Source organism: Triturus cristatus, chromosome 1_2 (assembly GCF_964204655.1).
Source record: "Triturus cristatus chromosome 1_2, aTriCri1.1, whole genome shotgun sequence".
Taxonomy (NCBI): domain Eukaryota; kingdom Metazoa; phylum Chordata; class Amphibia; order Caudata; family Salamandridae; genus Triturus; species Triturus cristatus.
This window is the reverse complement of record NC_140580.1, coordinates 281,946,216-281,969,778: the sequence shown is the minus strand read 5'-3', so window position 1 is coordinate 281,969,778 and position 23,563 is coordinate 281,946,216. Positions and strand designations below refer to the sequence as shown.

Genomic DNA, 23,563 nt, shown 5'->3' with positions numbered 1-23,563 from the left:
TGTAAGGGTCATTTTCGCGCTTTATAAAACTTTTCACATAAATAATTTCTGCTTTGTATTTTAATTACATGGTCGTTTTTATTGTTGACTAGATAGTGGCAATAGGGGGAAGAATTCAGAGGAGGGAATAGGGAACTCATAACTGTAAAAAACATCTTTCTTGGGTGAAGGAACCTCACCACACCTGAATTTTAACCCCACCTTCTTTCTCATTCCCTCCAGAATCGCTCTTGGGTTCCCTCCCTTATAACTTTAATATTTTGTGGGTATTGTAGAATTATCCCAATTGATATACTCAGGACTCAGTATGTTATGTCTATATTCCGAACATCAAGTACCACATTTATAGTACATTGTCACTAGCCAGTCTTAATTATGATTACATGTTCTTCAGCTTTGCATATATTTTGTGACCGTCTTTTTTCTTGATGGAAGACGGAATCATTAGTTAGAGAAAGATGTGATAAACAGGACACAGAAAGCAGGAGAGATCAACAGATATAACAATTCATGTACCATTTTTGTGGTTTCTCCCCCAGCAATATGATAGGCCTCAAGAAATGCCCATGGTCATAATCATTTGCATATTTGGTGATAATTTCATGCGTGTGCTTGGAAGTTTGGTGTTTTGAAGCCAAATGTGTCAGAAGGTGCAAATAAGAAGCAAATGCTCTCCATTGCATTAAGCAGCGGGTACTCCATTGGCTTCACAAAGTGATCAGCTGATCATAGAACACCGCAACTGACAGTGCCTGAAAATCTGTAGGAAACATCTTTGGTTTAGGCAGTATCCTTAAGAGACACCCAGCTGAATGTATAGAGTATTAGACAACTGAAACGAGTTTTACAGTCCATAATCTAAACACCACCTAGTCAAAAGCGCCAAAAAAAGGTTTCAAGCATACAACCTAAAAAACAAAGAACCCCTTTTTGAATATAAATACCATAGTACGAAGGCAACCAGACTACTGACAGACATTGTTCTTATCAATCCTCACACAAAACACAAAGGTTGGAAAGCTATTAATCCCTCAAAGTTGCAGGCTACTTGGAGTTAAATATATGTACAAAACCTGAAGGATACCATGGCAAAGAGAGGGATAAATCTCCAGCAATCTAAAACCTATATCAATATGATCAGCTTCTACCACGTACCAACTACCAGTAGAGGATCCATTATCTATTTGATTCCGACTTTAATCATAAACCAGAGCAAAGGGCACCCCTTGATGTTGATGATAATGGTGATGGGGGAAGACTTTCTCCCCCTTCATTATACCGATGATGCTTTATACATTTATGTACAGAATGGCAGTGGACTTAATATCTCTCCTGAAACCTAGCTTGACTTGCCTTTGGGCCACCAACTGAAGAGTGTGTCTCATTTGCATTGGTGATTCGGAGGGTAGCTGAAGCACCAGAATTACATCCACTCTCCATGGGTACCAAAATGAATGTTCTGACAAAGTTTGCAGCCTGAGCCAGTGACTTTTGAGCTCTTACTTCCTTTTAATAATGCCCTCACAGATACTTTTATGGTTGCTTGGTCAAAGCCTTCTTGTCTGTCTATGAATAGGCAGGTGGCCATATGTCACAGACTGGCACCTGGTGAACCGTATTTGATCACCAATCACGCCGGCTCTGTGAGGCTAATTGCAGAGACCTCAATCAGTAAGATGAATCCAAGCTCCTTTAGAACCACTCCTATGGAAAGGCAATCCCAGGGGATTGATGCTTTTGGGAAGCACATATTTTCTTCTTCCAGTCTAGTGCTGCAGTCTATAAATGCAGTTTGTCTGCTAGACCGCTAAACTCATGCCCTTTTTGACATAGCAGGGAGATATTGCCAGCTGTCCTGGAAGTTCCTAGGGTCTCTTTGGCCCAGATAATATATGATGGACAGTATGCTGCCAAATATATATTCATACAGGCCTTTAAATTACAAGTTACCTAGGTTTAATGGTGGGTATCAGTGTTGTCCTTTGTTGACACCCATGGATGCAATCCACTGGAGTCTATGGTGATGTACAGACTATCCTAATGGATTTGTCCTTTTATGCATCCCACCTCCTCGGAGATAAGGAGGACTGTGTATTGGAAGGCTTTAAAAAAGTTACGCTGTAGCAGGTTGCTTGGGGCTATTAATTCCTGGTAAACAGTTTCCGCCTAAGTTCAAAAGTTTACAGGCTGATCCTGAGGGCTGGCTTCTAGACAGAGACAGCCTTCCGAGCCAGCTTCCAGCAAACACCCAAGCCCTGTCAAGGCCCCCCGACATCGATCTGACAGGCAGTGTACTGTGCGGCAGGGGTGTCTGTCTTCCAGTTCATTTTCCTTTACTACAAATCCTAGCAAACCACTTTAGTTTTCCCTTAATGGCGCAAGGCCCAACTAATGAGAGTCAGGATTCATCATTTCCTCCCAGTCTGGTGATCTGTCACTTCCGACAGATGGGACTTACAGCATGTTCAACATGGCTGTGCCCTGCCTTTTCCCTCTCCCAGTCCACTATGCTCCAACACCAGAACAACTTTTGGATGAGCACCTGTCCATCCTCCAGAAGTGCTATTGATTGAGTGCCTGTCTCGGAAAGTGGTGGATTGTGTTGTCTTGCTATTTCCTTGTCCTGAAAATGGATGGGGGCCTCAAACCTATGCTTGGCCTTTGGCCCCTGAATGCCTTCCTGCAGAAGGACTACTTATACTGCTCACGCTGGACCAGATCCTGTCTGCTCTGGACCTAGGTGACTGGATGGTGTCTTGAACTTGCAGGACACATATTTTCATATGGTTGTCTAGAAGTTCCACAAGCATTCAAGGTAGGCTAGAAGCATTTGCAATCTGCCATGCTTCTCTTTGGCCTCACTAATGCCAAACGTGATGATGGCAGTCACTGCCGGTCTTTGGAACTTGTTGGTACCTGTATTCCCGTACCTCAGTGAGTGGCTGCTGAAGGTGAGCTTGCCGCAGTCAGTTATGGACCACCTCAGGATGACGGCGGGCCTCTTGACATGATTGGGGTTCATTATAAATGAGTAGAGGTCCACCTGATTCCTTCACAGCGGCTTTCATTTATTGGGGCGATCCTGGACACAGTGATGATCAGGTTCTTTTACTACACCACAACAAATCTGGGACACTCGTTGTATGATCCTACATTTTTAGGATCCATCGTGGATCACAGTAAGAGCAGATGTGAGAAGTCTTAGCATCATAAACTCATGCATCCTCCTTGCCAGCTATGCAAGATGGCGCATGCTTGCTCTGCAGTGGAGCCTGAGGTTCCAGTGGACCCACCATCAAGGAAATCTGGCTGATGCCATCCAGCTCTTATATGAGACTGCTCGAGATTTGCAATGGTTGCTGCTGATGGTCCAGTGACAGGCCCCTCTCTGTTCCCCATGCAGAACTGATGGAGGTGATGGACTCATCAGTGCTGGGCTGGGGAAGTCACTTGGGAGAGGTAGAGATCAGAGGATTGTGGTGTGCAGCGGAGGGTCGGCTCACATCAGTCTGCTGAAGTTGCTGGCCATTGTCTGGCTCTGAAGGCTCTGCTAGATCACGAGTAGTGTCTACATCCTAAGGTGGTGTTGAGCGTCTTCTAAGTTTGAGGAGAATCCAGATTAGATCTTTTTGCCACCGCGCAAATAGCAGTGTTGAAAAGTTTGGTCATTGGTGTTTCTGCAAGAACACTTGTTAGGAGATAAACTCCAACTGGAATGGTACCGGCGACTCTTATACAGCATCCTGCCTCTTCCTCTTCAGCTTTGACTTCTGAAGAAGATCAGTAACAACCCTGCCCACATCCTAATGGCTCTGGTTTGGGCCAGGAGAATGTAGTGCTCAAATGTCTAGGCATGAGCATCTGCCCCCCAATCTGGCTGACAGTTCATAAGGACTTCCAGTCTCAGCAAGTGTGAAGAGTGCTCCATCCTTATTTACGCAATCTACATCTTCGTACATGGAAGTTGAACAGGAGCAATTGATTCCATTTCATTGGTCAACTGAATTGGTGGATGTCATACTTGCCACCAGGCGTCCTTCGACAAAATAATGCTGGGCCTTACACAGTTTGTGACGTGGTGTGGTCAAACTGACCCCTTACAGGCGAAGCTGTTGGATGTGTTTTTGTTTGTGGGGTTTTGAACTGAGCTAGGCTTGCAGGCGGCAATATCTGCGATTATTTGTCAGCCCTTTCAGCCTTTCATCGTTTTCTGACCAACCATCCATGTTAAGCTTACCTGTTGTGAGGAGTTTACTGAAGGTTTTGCACACATTTTCTCCCAAGAATTTGATGCCATTTGTCATGTGTACACCTTTCAAGCCGATGTATAGCTACTCGCTGCCTGATCTTGAAGACCATCTTCCTGATTGCGAATATGTCAGCCTGTCTCAAGAGTGAACTTCAGGCACTTTCAGTGCCACTCATCGACATCACCTTTTCTTGGACATATTGGTGCTGAGGACTCAGTTGACCTTACCAAAAGTCCAGTCTTCCTTCCACGTTGAACAATTCATCATTCCAGCAGCGTTCTTTGAGCCCCTCACCCCTTAGAAGAAGATGAAAGGCTTGATTGGTAGGACCCCAAACATCTTTTAGCTTTTACATTGATCATACCAAGGACTATGGATTGGATGATCAGCTTTTTGTGGGGTTGTGAAGAGCAAAGAAAAGGCATACTGTGCAGAAGAGAACCATGTAGAGGTGACTAGTAAAATGCATTAGTATCTGCTGCGCACTAGCCAAGAACCTGCCTTCAGAAGGTCTGATAGCCCAGGGCAGAGGCTACTACTTCTATTTTAAAACACAAAGTGCCTGTTCTTGACATCTGCCAGACTGCAACATGAGCATCAGTGCATATTACAAGGAGCACTCCTGCCTTGACTGCCAGGTCTAGCAGTAGAATGTTTGCTGCTCTATCCTGCAAAACCTTTTGGTATGAGCCCACTCTACAGACCCTCCACCTTCCGGAGAAACTGCTTAGGTATCTATTATAAAGTGAGGAATCTACGATTTGAATATCCACTAGAAAGAGTGTTATCAGAGATAAGTAACTTGTTTGGCTCTAACTCAGCCTGAGGTTGTCCTGGATTCTCAAACAAAAACCAGTCAAACTTTCCTGTGCCTTCTGTCCAGCACCCAAACTCTCACCTTGTTTTCAAAGCACTGCTTGCTCCCCATAAGAAGCAGCACAGGAGGTGATGTCCCTCAAAACTGTCCTTGCATTGTGTCAGACAGTTTGTGCATGGGAATCTGGGGTCAAGAGAGGGGAGAGGATGTAGCCTTATGGCTAGAGTGGTCGCCCTCGAAACTGGGGAACCGGGTTCGAGTCTCGTCTGCGACGCTCAACATCCTGTGATTCTGGGCAAATCACTTAATCTCCCCGTGCCTAACAAAAATGAATGTGTCCTTCTGTAATGAAACTGGTGCTCATGTAAAGCGCTCTGATACCCGATGTCTCGGGTCTAGTTCGCGCTATATTAAACTCTAAAAAAAAAAAAGTGTTCTAAGATGCCCTCCCTTCTCTAAATCACTGGAGCTATGGTAGTACAGCCATTCAAAAACATGAATAATAATATGAACCTACCAAGCTACAGAGAGGGTGGCTCTTATACCTTTGGAGACCTTTACCCAGGTTTACCTCAGGCACAGGAGGTTTCCTGCAAGACCGGACAGTTCTCACAATATTCAAGGTTGAAGTTCCCATGTACATGGCCACAAAAGCTGAAGACACCTGCCTTGGTGAGCCGTTAATCAAAATTGCCTGCCCGACACTGAACACTGAAGTGCAGCCTGGTAGACCGAGTCTCAACTCTCAAAAATTGCACCAGAGTCTGCTGGACCTGGGAGAGTCCTCAAAGTCCAGTTTGTTTGCACAAAGCGGACACTAACCTCAAAGGGAATCGCTGACTTTGTTCTAACCAGAGACCAGTAGCAACTGGTTTTTGGCCTGACTTTAACCATAATTCGAGGGACATCGACCCCTCTGGCCAAAGTCGCCCCACTATGTTTGTGGACCTAGGGATGGCCCGAGGAAGATCACCGTCACCAGATCTCCATCCCTTGCATCAGAGCCACTCTATTGATGTCTTGCGGATCTGAAAGAGACACGTTAGTGATAGATTCTCTACCTTAGAATATCCCAGGCGTCAGACTGGATCCGGAAAGTTTTGCTAGCAGTACTCCTGTGCGTCAGTAGGTGGCTTCATGCGGCTCTGCGTCTATCGCTGGCATCGTAAGCGCGAGATGACGTCACGGAGACTACTTAAGCGCCACCCATGCGTGCTGACGTCAGTTCTTTCTTTTTCCGCGCCAGCAAGCACAGATCCAGATAGAGCACGTACCTTAGTCACTTTTTGACTACTCTTTTGAGACTTTTTTGTCTCCCATTTTTTTCTCCTAGTGCACGTAGGGATTCCTGGCTTTAAGTTTTGTGGGGCATGCCGTTGCAACATGTTGGTGGCGGACCCCCATGATGTTTGCCTCTACTGCCTGGAGACCGAACATGACTCCCGGTCCTGCCGGGACTGTCGATACATGGCCCTGAAAGCCTTGAGGGAGCGGCGCCGGAAGCTGCTGGAGGTCTGGCACTCGTCCCAACGCCGCTCTAGGTCCAGGGACCGTTCCCGGGACCGCTCGCGGGGCCGCAGTCATCGCTCCTCGGGCTCCAAGTCTTTGCCCTCGGATTCCGGTAAGCGACGACATAAAAAGAAGTCGAATAAGCGTGTTCACTCTCTGACGTCCCCCCGTCGGTCCTTGGATGCGGACGAGGGGAACAGGGGTTCTGCCCCTGCGGCCCCCTTGGAGCCTGGGAGTCCTGCGGCCTACCCGCCTTACCCGGCGACCCCCGAACAGGTGCAAGAGTTTCTTGCCACCATGGACCGCCTTTTTAGGCCTCGGGCTCCCGCCGGCACGCCTTCGGGCCCTGCGGTCCCGTGTCCAGATCCTGTTGGCCCGTCGGCACCGCCGGCGGATCCAGCTTCGGCGCATCAGGATCCTATGCCATTGGCTCCGGCCCCGGCGCCACAAGGTCCGGCGCTGCTGGCTCCGGCCCCAGCGCCGCCCTCGGCTCCATCTCAGGTGCCGCAGTGGGTGCTGTTCGTTCCACCCTTGCTCCGGTTCCAGGACCATTTCGTTCCGGCCTGGGATCCGCATTGGGAGACGGCGCCAGCCCGACCCCGGCTGGCGCCGTTCACCTATGATGGAGGAGGGTGCTTCCTACACAATGGTGCTCCGTCGGGCTGCTGGGGTCCTCAACCTTGATCTTCCTACGGTAGCCCTCAAAACTAACCTCCTTACTGAGGTGCTCCAGACGGAGTCGACTTCGTCGGAGCCACTGCTTCCCTTCAACGACGCCCTCACCGACGTCCTGTTGGGCACCACCTGGTGCCTGTTGACCCTGCGTTTCTGACCACTCATCCCACGCCTGAGAGTCTGGTCATACAGGCCTCGACGTCGCAGAGTGCCTTTCCCACTGCTCCACCGGATATGGACTCTAAGAAGCTGGATTAATTTGGTAAGCGGTTGTTCTCGTCGGCCAGCTTGGGGCTGCGGTCGGTGAACACCGCCTGCTTGTTGGGCCGATATTCTCACTCAGGTGCTACCTCTGTGTCCTGAGGAGGTCCATGCTGTGCTATTCCAGGCGGTTGCTGAGGGTAAGGATGCGGCTAAGTTCGCCATTCGGTGTTGTTTGGACACCGCTAACTCGTTGGGCAGGGTGATTTCTACGACTGTGGCGCTGCGCCGCCATGCCTCCTGGTTGCGATCCACTGGGTTCTCGCCTGATGTCCAGAGCTCGCTCATGGACATGCCCTTTGATGGCACTCGCCTGTTTGGCGATAAGGATGACTTGCAGGCCAAGGCTAAGTCCTTGGGTCTTTCCACTAAAAGCCCTGCCACTCCTGGGTTTCATTCCTTTTGTAGCTAAGGCAGGGGCACCCAGGCACGTTCCTTCAACAAGCCTGTGCAGAACCAGCCTGGCGTGGCTCGGGGAATCAGCGTGGGGGGGCAGTCCACCTCCGCCCCCGCTGCTTCTACCTCCAAACCTTCCTAATCCGAGCTTTGTGGAGCACCCCACTTTGTGGGTGGCAGGATCCGCCACCACCTCCACCACTGGTGTGATATCACATCGGACAAGTGGGGGTTATTCTCTTCCCCTTCAGTCCTCCCCTCCCGCCATGCCACCTCGGTGCCACTGCATGTCGGGGGATCACTTGCTGCTTCTCCAGCAGGAAGTTACGGCCCTCTTGGCCAAGGGGGCCATTGAGCATGTTTCTGGGCCAGAAGTAGGACGTGGTTGTTATTCCCACCACTTTCTGGTCCCCAAGAAGGACAAAGGGGGCCTGCGCCCCATCTTGGACCTCAGGAAAGTCAATCGCAGAAGGAGAAGTTCAAGATGTTGGCTCTGGCTCGGGTCTTGGCTGCCCTCGACCATGGAGACTGGATGGTAGCGTTGGACTTGCAGGACACGTATTTTCACATCCCCGTCCTGCCGGCCCACCGGCGTTACCTACGGTTCACGGAAGGCCGTGAGCATTTTCAGTTTGCCGTGCTCCCCTTCAGCCTTACCAGCGCCCCTTGGGTGTTCACAAAAAAAATGGCGGTGGTCGCAGCTCATCTGCGCAGGTCAGGGGTGTCAGTCTTCCCCTACCTCGACGACTGGTTGTTGAAGGCGGGCTCGCCCCAGACAATCGTCACCCACCTTCAGACTACGTCCGACCTCCTGCATTTGCTGGGGTTGTCCATCAATGTGCCGAAGTCGCACCTGAGTCCCTCTCAGAAGCTCCGCTTCATCGGAGCGGTTCTGGATTCGACGCAGTTTCGGGTTTATCCTCCTGAGCAGCGAGTCCGGGATATTCAGGCTATGATTCCGATCTTTCAGCCTCTATCCTGGGTTTCAGACAGGATGACTCTCCGAATCCTGGGCCTGATGGCTTCCTGCATCCTGCTAGTGCAACATGCCAGATGGCATGTGCGGGCTCTGCAGTGGGACCCGAAGTTCCAGTGGGTGCAGCATCAGGGCAACCTATCCGATCATGTCCAGATCTCGGAGGGCACTGCACGACAATTGCAGTGGTGGCTCATGAATTGCGATTGGGTCAATGGCAGATCCCTCTCTCTTCCCCAACCGGAGCACACAGTGGTGACTGATGCGTCCCTCCTGGGATGGGGAGGCCACTTGGGAGAGGCGGAGATCAGAGGCCTCTGGTCTCCGGCGGAGGCCCGGCTCCACATCAACCTTTTGGAGCTTCGGGCGATCTGTCTTGCACTGAAGGCATTCCTTCCCTCTGTCCGGGGAAGTGTGGTGCAGGTGTTCATGGACAACACCACCGCCTTGTGGTATTGCAACAAACAGGGCGGGGTGGTCCTGGACCCTATGTCAGGAGGCTCTGCGCCTCTGGACATGGCTGGAACATCAAGGCATTACCTTGGTGGTTCAACACCTGACAGGTTCTTTGAACTCCAGCGCGGACGAACTCAGCCGCCGGTGCTTGATGAATACGAATGGCGTCTGCACTCGGACGTGGCGCAAGGTCTCTTTCAGCAGTGGGGAGAGCCTTGGTTAGATCTATTCGCCACCGAAGAGAACGTGCAATTTCATCAGTTCTGCGCATTGAAATTTCCAAGGCGGCACTTGCTAGGCAACGCTTTTCGTCCCGAGTGGAGTTGCGGTCTGTTGTACGCCTTTCCGCCTATACCACTTCTGCCCAGAGTGCTGAAGAAGATTCGGCGCGACCGGGCCCAAGTCATCCTTGTGGCTCCGGGTTGGACACGAAGATACTGGTATCCCGAGATACTCAGCAAGGCGATCGATCCCCCGATCTGGCTGCCTCTTCGGGAGGATCTTCTGTCGCAGCAGCAGGGGACGGTCCTCCACCCGAACCTGTCCAGTCTCCACCTCCATGCGTGGAGATTGAGCGGCGACAGTTGACAGCTTTTGGCCTTCCTCCCGAAGTCTGTGATGTCATTCTGGCAGCCAGGCATCCCTCCACTAAAACGGTATACGCCTGCAGATGGAACACGTTTGTGGCATGGTGCACAGCTAAGACTGTGGATCCCCTTTCTGCCCCTCTTTCCGAAGTCCTTCTGTTCCTTCTTTCTTTGGTCCAGCAGGGCTCTGCTCTGGGCACTATCAAAGGTTATCTTTCGGCCATCTCCGCCTTTTTACGGCTTCCAGATCAGCCTTCTCTTTTTAAGTCCCTGGTTGTTAACTGTTTCCTAAAGGGTATTAAGCACACGTTTCCTCCCGCGCCGTTCGTCATGCCTCAATGGGACTTGAATCTTATTTTGACCTATCTGATGTGTGCTCCTTTCGAGCCCCTTCAAACCTGTCCTTTGCGTCTTCTTACTCTTAAGACGGCTTTCCTGGTTGCTATCACCTCTGCCAGAAGAGTGAGTGAGCCCCAGGCTCTTTCTTCCAAACCTCCTTTCCTTTCTATTCATCCGGACAAGGTGGTGTTAAGGTCCCGTCCTTCTTTTTTGCCAAAGGTGGTCACGCCCTTCCACATCGGGCAGACCATCACTTTGCCTACCTTCTTTCCATCTCTGCATCCTTTGTGGGAGGAAGAGAGGCTCCACTGTCTGGACCCAAAACGTGCGCTCGCATTCTATCTAATGCATATACAGCAGTTCCGGGTGGATGACCAGCTCTTTGTTGGCTATGTGGGTGCCAAAAAAGGTCGGGCTGTGCACAAACGGACCATCTCTCGGTGGTTCGTTCTGTGCATCAAAGCATGTTACTCCTTGGTTAAGAAGGAGCCTTCTGTGGGGCTGCGTGCCCATTCTACCAGGGCAACTGCAGCCACTACTGCCTTTGGACATGGCGTCCCCTTGCAGGACATTTGTCAGGCAGCTACGTGGGCCTCGCTGCACACGTTTACCAAGCATTACTGCCTTGACAGTCGGGTCCGGAGAGACGGCTTCTTTGGCCGTTCTGTTCTCCGTGACTTTCTGGTGTAACCTTTTCGCAGACCCACCACCGGGGTTGGTATTGCTGGGGTATCTATTCTAAGGTAAGGAATCTATCACTAACGTGTCTCTTTCAGATGCACAAGTTACTACTTGTGTAACGATATATCTGTAAGAGACATTAGTTAGTGATAGATTCCTTACCGCCCAACCCATCCTCCCCGTTCTGCAAATTGATTCTAGGGTTAAGGTCAACCCCCTTTCAGGTCCCTAGTTTCATGGCACCAGTGGTCAGTTTCTTGCATGGCTCTGCGTTCCTTGGGCGGAAAGTCGTGTACAGAACTGACGCCAGCGCGCATGGGTGGTGCCTAAGTAGTCTCCGTGACGTCATTTCGGCGCTTACAACGCCAGCGACGGACGCGGAGTCGCATGATGCCACCTACTGACGTGCAGGGGTACTGCAAGCAAAACTTTCCGGATCCAGTTTGACGCCTGGGGATATTCTAAGGTAAGGAATCTATCACTAACTAATGTCTCTTACAGATATATCTTTACACAAGTAGTAACTTGTGCTTCACCCATAGAACCTTGGAACTGGATTGGAGACTGAATTGGCTTTAAGGTAGCTGTCTTGCTAAGCCTCAATGGTCCCTAAGACACTCTCCCAGCCAGAGTTGGTCACACAGAGTGGGCCGGAATAGTCGTACACACCTTTACAAAGGTTTTCCAGATAACCGCTAATTGCAATAGTTGTCAATGCTTGTTTGCAATTTGAATGAAAAGCGGTGATATATTATTTGCTTAATAATTTATATCTCCGGAACCCTCTGGTACATTGTGTTTGTTTTGGTGTCTAACAATTCATAAAAATAAGAGCTATTTTTATAAATTGGTGTCAGATTTTCTTTCTGCTGTGTTTCCGTCTTTTTGAACTGTTTTAGTACTTTTTAAATGCTGTACACTTGTTCTTTTGACAAAGTCTGACTTTTCAGAACTACAGGCACCCAGGGTTGAGCTAAAGTTTTGCAAATTAGCCTGACTGGACCCAAAACGGGGTTCTGAGTATATTACATGGTGAGGTCACACAACCACACCATATAATAAACTGCTTCACTCACAAACTGCATCTGCTAGCTTCCCAAGCTCCCTTCAGATGGTAGGGTTCAGCGCAGGTAGTTTCAGCCACGCTTCCCAGGTTCCCTTCAGATGGTAGGGTTCAGTGCAGCCAGTTTCCAACACACACTCCCCAAGCACCCTTCAGATGGTAGGGTCAAGAGCAGCCAGTTTCAGCCACTTCTCCCCTGGCACCCTTCAGATGGTAGGGTTCAGGGCAGCCAGTTTCAGCCACTGGGTGCGCAGGATTCTGAAGGATACTGGTAAGGTTACTGGCAGCCCTAGTCTAATGTATGTTGTCGGCCACCTTGACATGCCATGCCCTACCTTGTGCCAGCTTCATTTAACATGGTAGGATACGGCATATATTTATTCATTTAGCTCCTCAAAGAATTAGACACAAATCACTATCCCCTGGTATTAACTGGGGGAAAGAAGGAGACCTGGGTTCACTACCAGCCTCCAAACTTTACCATGCTATGTGATCCAGAGCCATTTATTTACTTTGCTGGACCTCTTTTACCTTGATCATCACACCTGAGAGCACCTTGAAATAATTCAGTTCAGGATGTAACTGTACAAAAGCTTTTCTTGTGTTTGACTAAATAGACTATGACATTGATCCATCTATAATAACAACATACACCTTATGCCACTAATAGCATTATAGTCATGGCAGAAGGTGGTGGGCAGTTCATGAATGTTTCTAATTTCGTGTTAAGAAACTGTCACATCTAGTAACAACCATCCACACAGTGATAATCTAATGTACTAAAGTGAAACGGTTCCATATGTAGAAGGAATATACTCTATTAGCATTCTGAAGGGAGTTTGTCATATTTTTAAATGACATTGGTTGCACAGTGTAAATATTTGGATGGTTCAGCTCATGCTCTGGCTCTTGGAATCAACCCAGACATTTAGCTCAGCTCTCGCTGTCAATTTGTCGGCTTCCCTCTAAAGTAGCAGTCCAGAATCAAAGCAAAACATGAAGAAATTGGCCATTGCTTTTCTCTAAGTAAAGGTGATACTGGCAACCAGTGATGTTCCAGGCAGCAACCCAATGTATGTACATGATAAGGTTCAAGGACCTAGTGTGCTGATGTATGTACACTCATTATTTATTAAGTGGACTCCTGCAGAACGTGGGAATCCTGGTGACCGCATCAGCCATGCTCAAGTCTTGGCTGACACTTACCTCAGAGCTTCCACCTGCTTGCGTGCCTGCTCTCGTTGCCCCCCCCCCCCCACTTCTAGTCTGCGCTGCCCGGCCATTGTTTCTGCAGCAGTGCCCGGGGATAGAGCAGAAACAGGATCGACTGGTGGCTGTTCATTTCCATATGCAGATATGGGGCCATAGAAAGTTCCTGGAACCAATGGTGCAGCCTGTCTGTTACTGAGAGGGAATCGAGGGAGGTGTGAATATGGCCTTGTTGCTTGGCAGGGAGTGCGTAGGTTGCACAGGAGCAAAAGCTGAGAATTATTGGAAATCACTTCTCAGATCTCCAGTTTGTAATTCTCGACCTTTGTAACTACTTTTGATAGTATTTATTGATTTTAAAGCATCTGTAATATTTATGTAGCAAAATAATTATCTTGCAAAGCGCTCTAGCACCTTTGTGCTAAATAAATAAATAGCGGACTCTACAAACCCACGCTCAGCAGACAGCTGCTTCTGTCTTTGCATCCAGATATATGACACAACAAGTAACATCATACCTACAACAAGTCAGGACTATTGACATTGTCATTGGTTGTTAGTTAGTTGCATAAGATAAATAAGCAGCAAGTATGGCTTGTATATAATATTGAAAAAAGCTTCCACTTAAAGCCCTGGTGCCACCACGACGATGTTGCTGCTTCTGAGTTTCAAAAAGAGAAGGGAAATCCAGAGAGAAAATGACTCTCTTTCAAGGATTTCCCTTCCCCTACAACTCTCACCTGGCATGACGTCATGCAGTAACTTCTCCACTAGTGAGAAGTGAGCAGTGTGAGCAGCCACATCGATGTGCCTGCTGTCACTGTAGTCCGCAAAAACACGGACCGCCTGTGCCAGGCATAAGACAGAGCCCCATAAAGACCCGTTTCGAGGCCCCCTTTAAAAAAACTGTAGTAATTGTAAGTGCAGGCGAGGGAAGCGCATGCTCGGCGCTTTGAAGAGATGGAGGTAAGAGGGGCCCGTGAGAACAGTGGATTAAGGTGCGGGGCGGCCCGGGAGGGTGCCCCCCCCAGCAGATTAACTCACTCTGGGGCTAAAGAGGCCTGGGCCTTTGATGGGGCTGAAAATGAATGCCTGACTCCAAAATGACGCCTGCAGAGAGACTGCCTGGAAGGACTGGGGCATTGGTCACCGGGATGGTGGAACAGAGCATGATTAAGGGGCTAGTGGAGACACTCTTACTCCCTACTTTCAGCAGCAAAAACACGGCTACGGAGAAGTGATGCGCAGAGCCACATCCCATGCCTGACTTTAAGATGGCCGCCCTGGACTACAATTAATGCAATGTTATATTGCTTGGGCGTCTCCACATTAGATGGACAGTGATACATGCTTCATCTCCGCAAAGAAGCTGCATACCGGAGGGGGAGTACCCTGCCCCAGCCAAGAGGGCTCTCTGAGCTGCCCATATGCCACTGAAAAAAGCGACAGATAAGGTCTCCCCATACTTCGCTGCAACAGAGAAGAGGCAGGTGCAAGACGAAGGGGGACAATCAAGTACAATGATGCTCACTAGAGAGGACCTGATGGCCTACCTCAGAGACTTTAAATCTGAACTATGCGCGGAAATCAAGCAAAATCTGCAGTCCTCAATGGAACAATTGAAGACAGACCTCTGAACGCATGTCTGCCATTCAACACAAGGTGTACGCTATGGGCTCCCGGGTCCTTGAGATGGAAGAACACTCACAAGACCTGGACATTCACACCAGCAGACTACAGGAAAAGCAACAAGAGCTTCAGATTCAGCTTTAACAGGCCCTACTGAAAGCGGAAGACTTAGAAAACAGGTCATGGAGGGAGAACATCCGCATAATGGACCTGGAGGAGGGCGCAGAATGACCAGACTTGGAGGCCTTTGTGGAAGGGCTCTTTGCAGAGATCCTGAGTCCACGTCAGCTGAAGATTAAGATTGATAGAGTTCATCGAGTAGGAAACCAACAGATGGGAGACCGACGACGCACAAGGGATGTCCTGGTCAAGCTACACTTGTTTAAAACGAAAGAAGCGATTCTGCAAGCCGCAAGAAAAAAGGAAGAAACTGCTTTCCAGGGGTACAAATGTCTGCTGTTTCAGGACCTGGCGCCCTCCATGTTGACATGGAGGCAGCAACTCAGGCCGATCACAACCAAACTCAGAGAGGACAACATACGCTATAGATGGACATTCCCATTTGGTCTCGCCTTTGAGCTCAACAACAAACCACAACATGTCTCAGGCCTGGAAGAAGGTCTTCGCATTTTGAGCCTCCCTATTTCTGAAGATGAAAGCAGTCAAGGCCCTCTGAAAGGCTCGGAAGCAACAACAAGGCCGAGACAGCATTGGTGCACCATCACAAAAGGCAAGCCCAGCGTGACATGATGGCATAGAACAGTCCAAATAACGTTCAGAAGAGAGTTCGCATTATGCCCTATTGGATAGAGCAATGAATAATCGCAAGATAGAAGCAGGCAGAATGCTGGTGAAAAAACTTCGTAATCTTCGTAATGAATGACTGATTGCACTGGACTGAAATACCAAAGATCTCTTTCTAACTGGAATTCTCTATAGGAAGCATCCGGCGGGCGAGGCTCTGGACGCGGCGCGAGTCTCCCGTCATCATACCATTTTTCTTCATAAATGAGTTGGCTGGAAGCCCGTTGGCTGGAAGCCCGTTGGCTGTCCAGCGTAGGGTTTTGTGGGTAACTAAGTTTTTTTCTGTTAAATTGGAGGGGTACCAAGTGGGGGGACCGAGGGACAGATGGGCAAGCTCTACAGTGGGGAAGTGCAGGAGCGTTCATCACTATTGGAAGGGGTAAATACTGGGAATTCTAGGGGGCGGGCGTGAAGGGAGATCAAAGGTCAGCAGGAGAGGACATGGGAGGGACGGCGTACGGACATCTATAATATGGTCTCAGTAGCCTCATGGAATGTGAAAGGCCTCAATTCGCCTCTTAAAAGACAAAAAATCTGGAAATACCGTACTGACCATCAGTTCGAAATGGTCGCGCTGCAAGAAACGCACCTTTAAAAAAACGAAGAGCTACGACTCCGCCACAAAAACTATCCCTTAATCTATAGATCTTCTGCTAATTGGAAACAGAAGGGAGTCGCCCTGTTGTTTCACAGTTTGGCAAAATTCCATACTGAGGCTATTAAGACAGATCGGGATGGCAGAATTATTATGGTAAAGGGAAACTGAGAGGCAAAACTTGCACGTTTATATCTGTATTTGTCCCCAATACAGGGAAAACAGGGTTCTTGACCTCCCTCCTAGACGAGATAGGTGAGTTTGCAGAGGGCCCGATGATACTTATGGGTGACTTTAACTTGATATGGCAGGCTGAGATGGATAGCACACACCATCAGAGGGCGGCTACAAGCATCTTCTCTGAGGGAACCAAGCAGAAAATACAGGCTCTGGGTCTCCGGGATGCTTGGCGTTTGCTTTATCCGACAACCAAAGATTACACCTTCTTTTCAAATGTACACTCGACATACTCTAGGCTAGACCACATCTTTATGAGCCAATCCCTTCTAGGCTCCTTAGATGCAGCAAAGATACTCCCAATCACGATTTCAGATCACAGTTTAGTAACTATTAGATTGTCTTGGGGACACAAAGGAGCAAGTAATCGCAGATGGTACTTCCCAAACTCAGTGACCAGGGACAGACTTCTTAGAGACGAGTTGAGGAGATCCATCTCAGAATTCTTTGAGTTAAATCAACTCCAGACTACTTCATCCCAGAGTAACTGGGATGCATTCAAGTCAGTCCTCAGAGGCAAATGCATTGAACTGAACTCCATTCTAAACAAACGGAGAGCTGAGGAACGATTAGCGCTAGAGGAGGAACTGAAGACAGTAGAAAGGGACCATAAAAAACACCAACATGGGTATTACAGTGACAACTCACTGCATTGAAGGGGAAAGTCAAAGCAATCTACACAAATAGGGCGGAATACACACTGTTAAGGCCTTGGCAACTATCCTGTGCGCAGGGAGGTAAGGTAGGAACTCATCTAGCAAGACAGTTAAGCGAAAAAAGAGAGCGTGAATACATAGGGGGCATACGGGATAAGGACGGCCCTCTGGCCCATAAAGACAACGCCAAGGCACACATTTTTAGAGGGTTTTGCAGAGACCTCTATACAGGTACGCAACCAGATGTTGTTTTGCAGAAGCAATATTTAGATTCCCTGGCACTCCCGCAGGTACCACCAGCGGAGATTGATCGGCTAAATGGGCCCGTCACTGAGGAAGAAGTGGGGAAAGCAATCACAAAACTCAAACTACACAAATCCCCGGGACCTGATGGGCTGATGGCTCAATTCTACAAAATGTTCGTGTCGGAGCTTACACCATACCTCACCTTGCTATTTATTGCAATAGCGGAAGACTCAGCAGTCTCAAATTCTATGGAAGAGGCAGCGATCACTGTGATTTCCCAAGCCAGGGAAAAACCTACATAACTGTGCCTCCTACCGGCCCATTGCGCTGTTAAACCTCAATGCCAAACTCTTCTATTAGCCGCGAGACTAGACATCTTAATGCCCTCACTAATACACCTTGATCAATCGGGCTTCATAAAGGGTAGACAGACACACGATGACATTCGTAGGACTATCCATTTGATCTAAAAAGTCTCTAAATTCAAATTTCAGCACTTTTGGTGGAGGCGAAGGCCTTTGACAGGGTTGATTGGTCTTTCTTCTTCCTGAGCATGCAAAAATTCAGATTCGGCCGCAGGTTCATCAACATGGTCCGGGCTAACTACCTACACCCACAATCAAGAGAACGGGTCACATTCACTCTGAGCAGAGGTGCGAGGCAGGGGTGCCCTTTATCTCCTCTCTTATTTGCCCTCAGCATTGAACCCCTTGCAGTCCAGTTTAGAGCTAATCCAGAGATCAGAGGTATACCATTTGGGGGTACGGAACACAAGGCCTCGCTCTTTGTGGATGATATTTTAATGACGCTGAAAGACCCGGGCCCCTCACTACAAGCGCTGCAGATAGAACTAGATACATTTGAAACAGTAGCAGGCTTTAAAGTCAATACCTCAAAATCCTTCATACTAAATCTTACCATTCCTGAAAGAGAAGTACAACAGCTACGGGACCAGTCCCCCTTTCAATGGGCCAAAAGCTCCATTCAATACCTAGGTGTTCAACTCACTCCAAGGGTAGAGAATCTTTATAATGCCAACTATCCCCCAATGCTGACCCAAATGCAACAAGACCTCAAACACTGGAAGCCATTATACATCTCTAGGTTAGGTCGGATAAATGCAGTTAAAATGACTTTGCTTCCAAAATTGCTCTATCTGTTCCAGGCACTCCCGGTTGATCTAGACCGTGATCTCCTACCCAAGCTTCGCTCTCTTTTCACCAAATTCATATGGCAGGGGGGGAAGAGCTCGATTTCCGTTCCATGTGTTACAATGCCCAAAGACGGAGGGAGGGGTGGCGCTACCAGATTTCTCAATGTACTACAAGGCGACCCAATTGAGGGTGATGGTGGAGTGGTCCATGAGAGAATCTGATAACCACTGGTTACACATGGACAGGGCGATAATTGGGAGATCGATTTGGGAAATACCATGGAGATCGAAAAAAGAGAGATCCGCCATTGCATACATTAGCACTCCAACACGCACCATGCTCAAGGTTTGGGATGAAGTCACGAGGGAAGGGAGGTTGACTTCCTTTCCATCGCCTTATACCCCCATTCACTTCAACCCCGATTTCCCCCCAGCTCTGCCAGAAGGCCCATTCAGTACATAGCGGGAGGGGGGATGTCTGATGGTTTCAGACATGTGCCACAACTTCAAGGTGCTTACTTTCGAAAGCTGCCAAAGAGAATTCCAGGTCCCAAGCAGTGAGCACTTCCACTGCCTCCAACTCAAACATTTGATATCCCAGCCGCGGGTGAGGGAGGCTGCCACAAGAGAGCGCACCTTGATAGAACGCTGGGTACAGAAGGCAGGCAGTATGAAGGGGGCAACTTCCTTTCTCTATGCTCTGCTACTCTCTGCACTACACGTCCCATGGGCTTGTTATATGTCTTTCTGGGAACAAATAATTGGGAGAGACATCTCAGAAAGGGAATAGAAGCATTTGTGGTCCGATATAACCAAGAATAACCACTCAGTGACCCTAAGGGAGGCCCGTTACAAAACTTTTTTTGTCTGGTACCTTTACCCCACTAAACTCAAAAAGATTTTACCCAACTCTTCTGATTCCTGCTGGCTCGGCTGTGGCCTTCTCGGGGACTTTTGTCACATATGGTGGGATTGCCCTACTATTTGCCCCTTCTGGGAGGAGATTCTCACTCATATCAAAGACATGTTGGGATACCCCATACCGCTCTCTATTGCGGAAGTTCTTCTGGGCATAAGGGATCCAGAACCAGAGCACCAGACGAAAGCAGATAAAGTCATAATGTGGGCCTGTTTGGGGGCTGCCAAAACTACGATAGCGGCAGCCTGGAAAAAGAGGGAGGCTCCAGCTCTGTCACTATGCCACTCACAACTCTGGAGAATACTTACAATGGAGAGACTAGCAGACATCTTCAGAGATGATTATAAACATTTTATATACAAGTGGAGCCCGCTGGTTTCCTTTCTCTCTAGCGGTCTCCCCTCGGCCGTATGCTCTCCTTCTGGAAGAGCATTGCATCTCTTCCAGCTTTAAGTGATGTCAAAATCCCTGATCGAACATATCCAGATACACACTTAGCTTCTCTAGGACATGCAAAACTAAAATGGAGCATGGCCCTGTTATTCAACGCTATCCCGACTACCCACTGGCGAGTCGTTAGGTGATCAACCACCACCTGTGAAGGGGAGGCAGGGGGAGGTTGTTCACAACAATGGGGGGTTGTTTTTTCTCTTTTTTGTTTTTTATTCATGTTTATTGTACTAAAACGACCATGACTCAAAGCATGAGAGGGAGACATAGGGACCTCGCTTGCAGAGAAAATGAACCTTTGTTAGATGCATTTGAATGAACGATGTCCTATTGGTGTTATATGCTCTCTCCAAATGTATTGTGTTGTTTATCAGTCATGTTGAATAAATAACATTTTGATTAAAAAAACTGGGTGTTATTGCAGACCGAGATCCCATTGCAAGATATCTTAAGATTACGATTTAGACATTGTAAGGTGATATTAGGCAACCCAGCGCACTAATGATTGAGTTTTCATCACATTCTTTTTTAGAATGAACCAATTACAATTGAAGAAGTAATTTGAACTGATTATTATCACGTTAGCGTTCTACCAAGATGATGATGGTTACTGGCGTGGGATGATCCTCTGGCTTGATAAATGCAGGCGTAAATATTGGAAATAAGCCAATATTACTTGGTTGAACTGTGTCCTGCAGTGTTCAGACCTGTAGAATCACTATGTGATTTTAGAATATCAATGTAGGCCTGCCTCTGAAGTAAGTTTATGACAAGATTTATTTCAGCATCCTTCAGTCATCCCAGAACTGCTTTGTTTCAATGCACGTTTGTAATTTTAGCGTTCGTAATATATCACCTGAGAAACTGCATTTTTCTAAAAATCAGAAAACGTTGCAAATTATTTAATAGATGAGACTTTTCAACACAAATTTTAGAGATGGCAGGATTATAGAAAACTTTATTCGTTTGTATGGAGCCAACCTAATTACGCATCAAACGTATATCTTATTCAATGAAGTAAAAAATTCAATGAATCTAGAGGCATTTTTAATAACGGCCTAGAGGCATTTTTAATAGAGATGGAATAGATAAGGAAATCTACTTTCCCCAAATTGGTGGCAATCCGGTCCCGCTACTATCGCATGCGGACGATACTGTGCTAATGGCTCTGACAGCAAACAGCCTCCAAAAGTCACTCAATGTCTTTTCAGATTTTATGTCTGGGCTCAACTTAAAAGTCGATTTGATCAAATCATATATTATGATGTGTGGTCCCAAGCTTGTTTGTTGTAAGGGGTAAGACTATTGACAAGTTGACCAATTTTACACACTTGGGGAACATTTTTAATAACACTATGAATTGTCACTGCTAGGATGCAACATACTAGCCGGGTTGTGGAGGGGTTATTCCGCTTTGCCTGTAAGCTAGGTCACAAGCCAGTGACAGAGCTGGTTACCCTATACAAAGTCAAATGCCTATCTGTTGCATCCTACGGGACAGGCGTTTGGGGTTACCACAGAAGCCGCCATCTACAGGTCTTCGAAAACAAATTCATAAAAAGGCTATTGATGACCCCAAACAGTGCCCCCACACTTTTCTGCCGTCGTGAGCTGGGCTGGAATTTTTAGAGGATCGAATAGATATTGCCCCTCTGCTCTTATGGGCAAAAATGTGGCTGTCTGAGGGATTCATGTTCACAAGGGACGTCATTAAGGACTGTATTAACCTAGATAGTACTTTGTCGATCCCCTGGCTCCGATTCGTGAGATATAAACTCCATGAGATAGGTTTGGGGGACTACTATGACAACCCTGCTAGTATCCACACAAATGCGAAAGTCTTTATAAAAGAGACGCATTATTTTGCGGTAACCGAGCACCGCTCTCAAGCTGAAGTGTCAGATTTCTCATGTCTGTTCCTTGCACAACAATTATATCTAACTTTTACCACCAATGCCCAGACTCGATTTCTTTTAACCAGACTTGTTTACGCACTTTGCACTTTTTAGCAGCATTCCCAAAACAGTTAGAATGGGTTGATAAACTCACACCTTGCCCGTGTGATTACTTGGCAGCTCAGAGCACCCTGCACTTTATGTTGTTTTTCCCCCTTTTTCTAGCCCCACTTTTGAGGGAAATCTGACCTTGTACCTATATTGAAGGTTTTAAATTCTTGCGCTCTCTGGCTACTCTTATTTGCACCACAGAGACAAATTATATTAAAGTTGCAATGGCCATTAGAAAACGCTATGAGTCACTTAAGAAGATCAGGAACGGTGCAACTTTTTAAATAACAATTTTTATATATTCATAAAACTTTACGATTAGCGACGTAGTCTGCCATACCAAGTATTTGGCACTAAGGTTTATATTCCTCTTTTAACTGCCTGAATGCTTTGTGTCACCTGTTTTTACTGATCTTGGGTATGCTGTTGCTCAGATATGTTATGACATTTTTTAAAGTGTAATGTATGTTTGTCCAACTTTTATGGTCTTTGAAACCGAATAAAGTTACTTTGACAATGATACTATTTCGATTATATTTTTCAAAATGTTACTTTTTCTATCTTCAGTAATCTATTTGATATTGCACATATGTTCTGAACAAAAACACAATTGATTCAAAATATTCATGAAGAAAAGTATCTAAACCAATGTCTTCCTTCATATGCATTCAATTCTCACCGGGACATAAGGTTTTTCGGTGTCCTACAATTTTTGGATGAAAATGTTCTGTTTATAAAGAACGGATCACCAAAGCCCATATAGCCAACATGTGTTTCTCGGCGGTGAGACGCATCTTCTGGGCATAAGAGACTAAGGGCCAGATGTACGACCCTTTCATTTAGCGCCTCACAATTTACGACACATTATGAGCCACAAATTGCGAGGCGCAAAATGAAATGTACAACAGTGTGTTTACACTGTTTTGCAATTCCCAATGCAGTCGCAAATTGCGAGGCTCATTAATATTGAGCCTTTCAGTCAGTAGGGTTACTGACTAAGTGGGTGGTAGTCTGCACAGGGCCACCACTCATCAGTGTAACCCAAATAAATTCTCACAGTATTACCGAAGCACAACGCGTGGGCCTGGTCTGCACTGGATGTACCTTTATTGGGTGTTCCGGACACATGTCGGAACAGTATACCAAAACATAAAAATGTGCTACCCTAATTGCAAGTATGAACTCATGCCTGCACTGGAGAGTGCTGGAGGAAAAGTCAAATTGGCAGTTTGAATATTGTTCAATGAAGGGACCAGATTGACTTTAAAGACGTGGAAAGGTTCCCTCGCCTACAGACATGTACAGTGTGTGACTTTACCCACCTAGAGGGGTATGTCTTGGGGGTTCGCTGGGAAGTGTAGTGCCTCCTCCAAAGCAGCTAGCATTGGGAGCACTCTTTATGCCACTTCCTATCCAGCACACTGCCCGTTCTGTAATATTAACCTGGTCTGGGGTGCCACCAGAACGCACACCTTTGTGTTACAGCTCCAAGAGCCTTAAGATAAAGCATAATTAGTTGGAAACGTAAGTCCTTAACAGTGTTCTCAGGCCGTAAGTTTATTCTCTTACACTTCATTATTTTATTGATTGCAGCTTTACAGATGTTTAACATGTAATCATACAGGACTTCAGTGAGGCAAATACTATTG

At 47.5% G+C, this 23,563-nt stretch overlaps 1 protein-coding gene across 6 annotated transcripts in view; it reads left to right on the top strand.

Annotated features, from left to right (window-relative positions):
- Positions 1-23,563, top strand: part of MARCHF8 (membrane associated ring-CH-type finger 8) — a 697,693-nt gene that overhangs the window by 207,049 nt on the left and 467,081 nt on the right. The window lies entirely within an intron of this gene.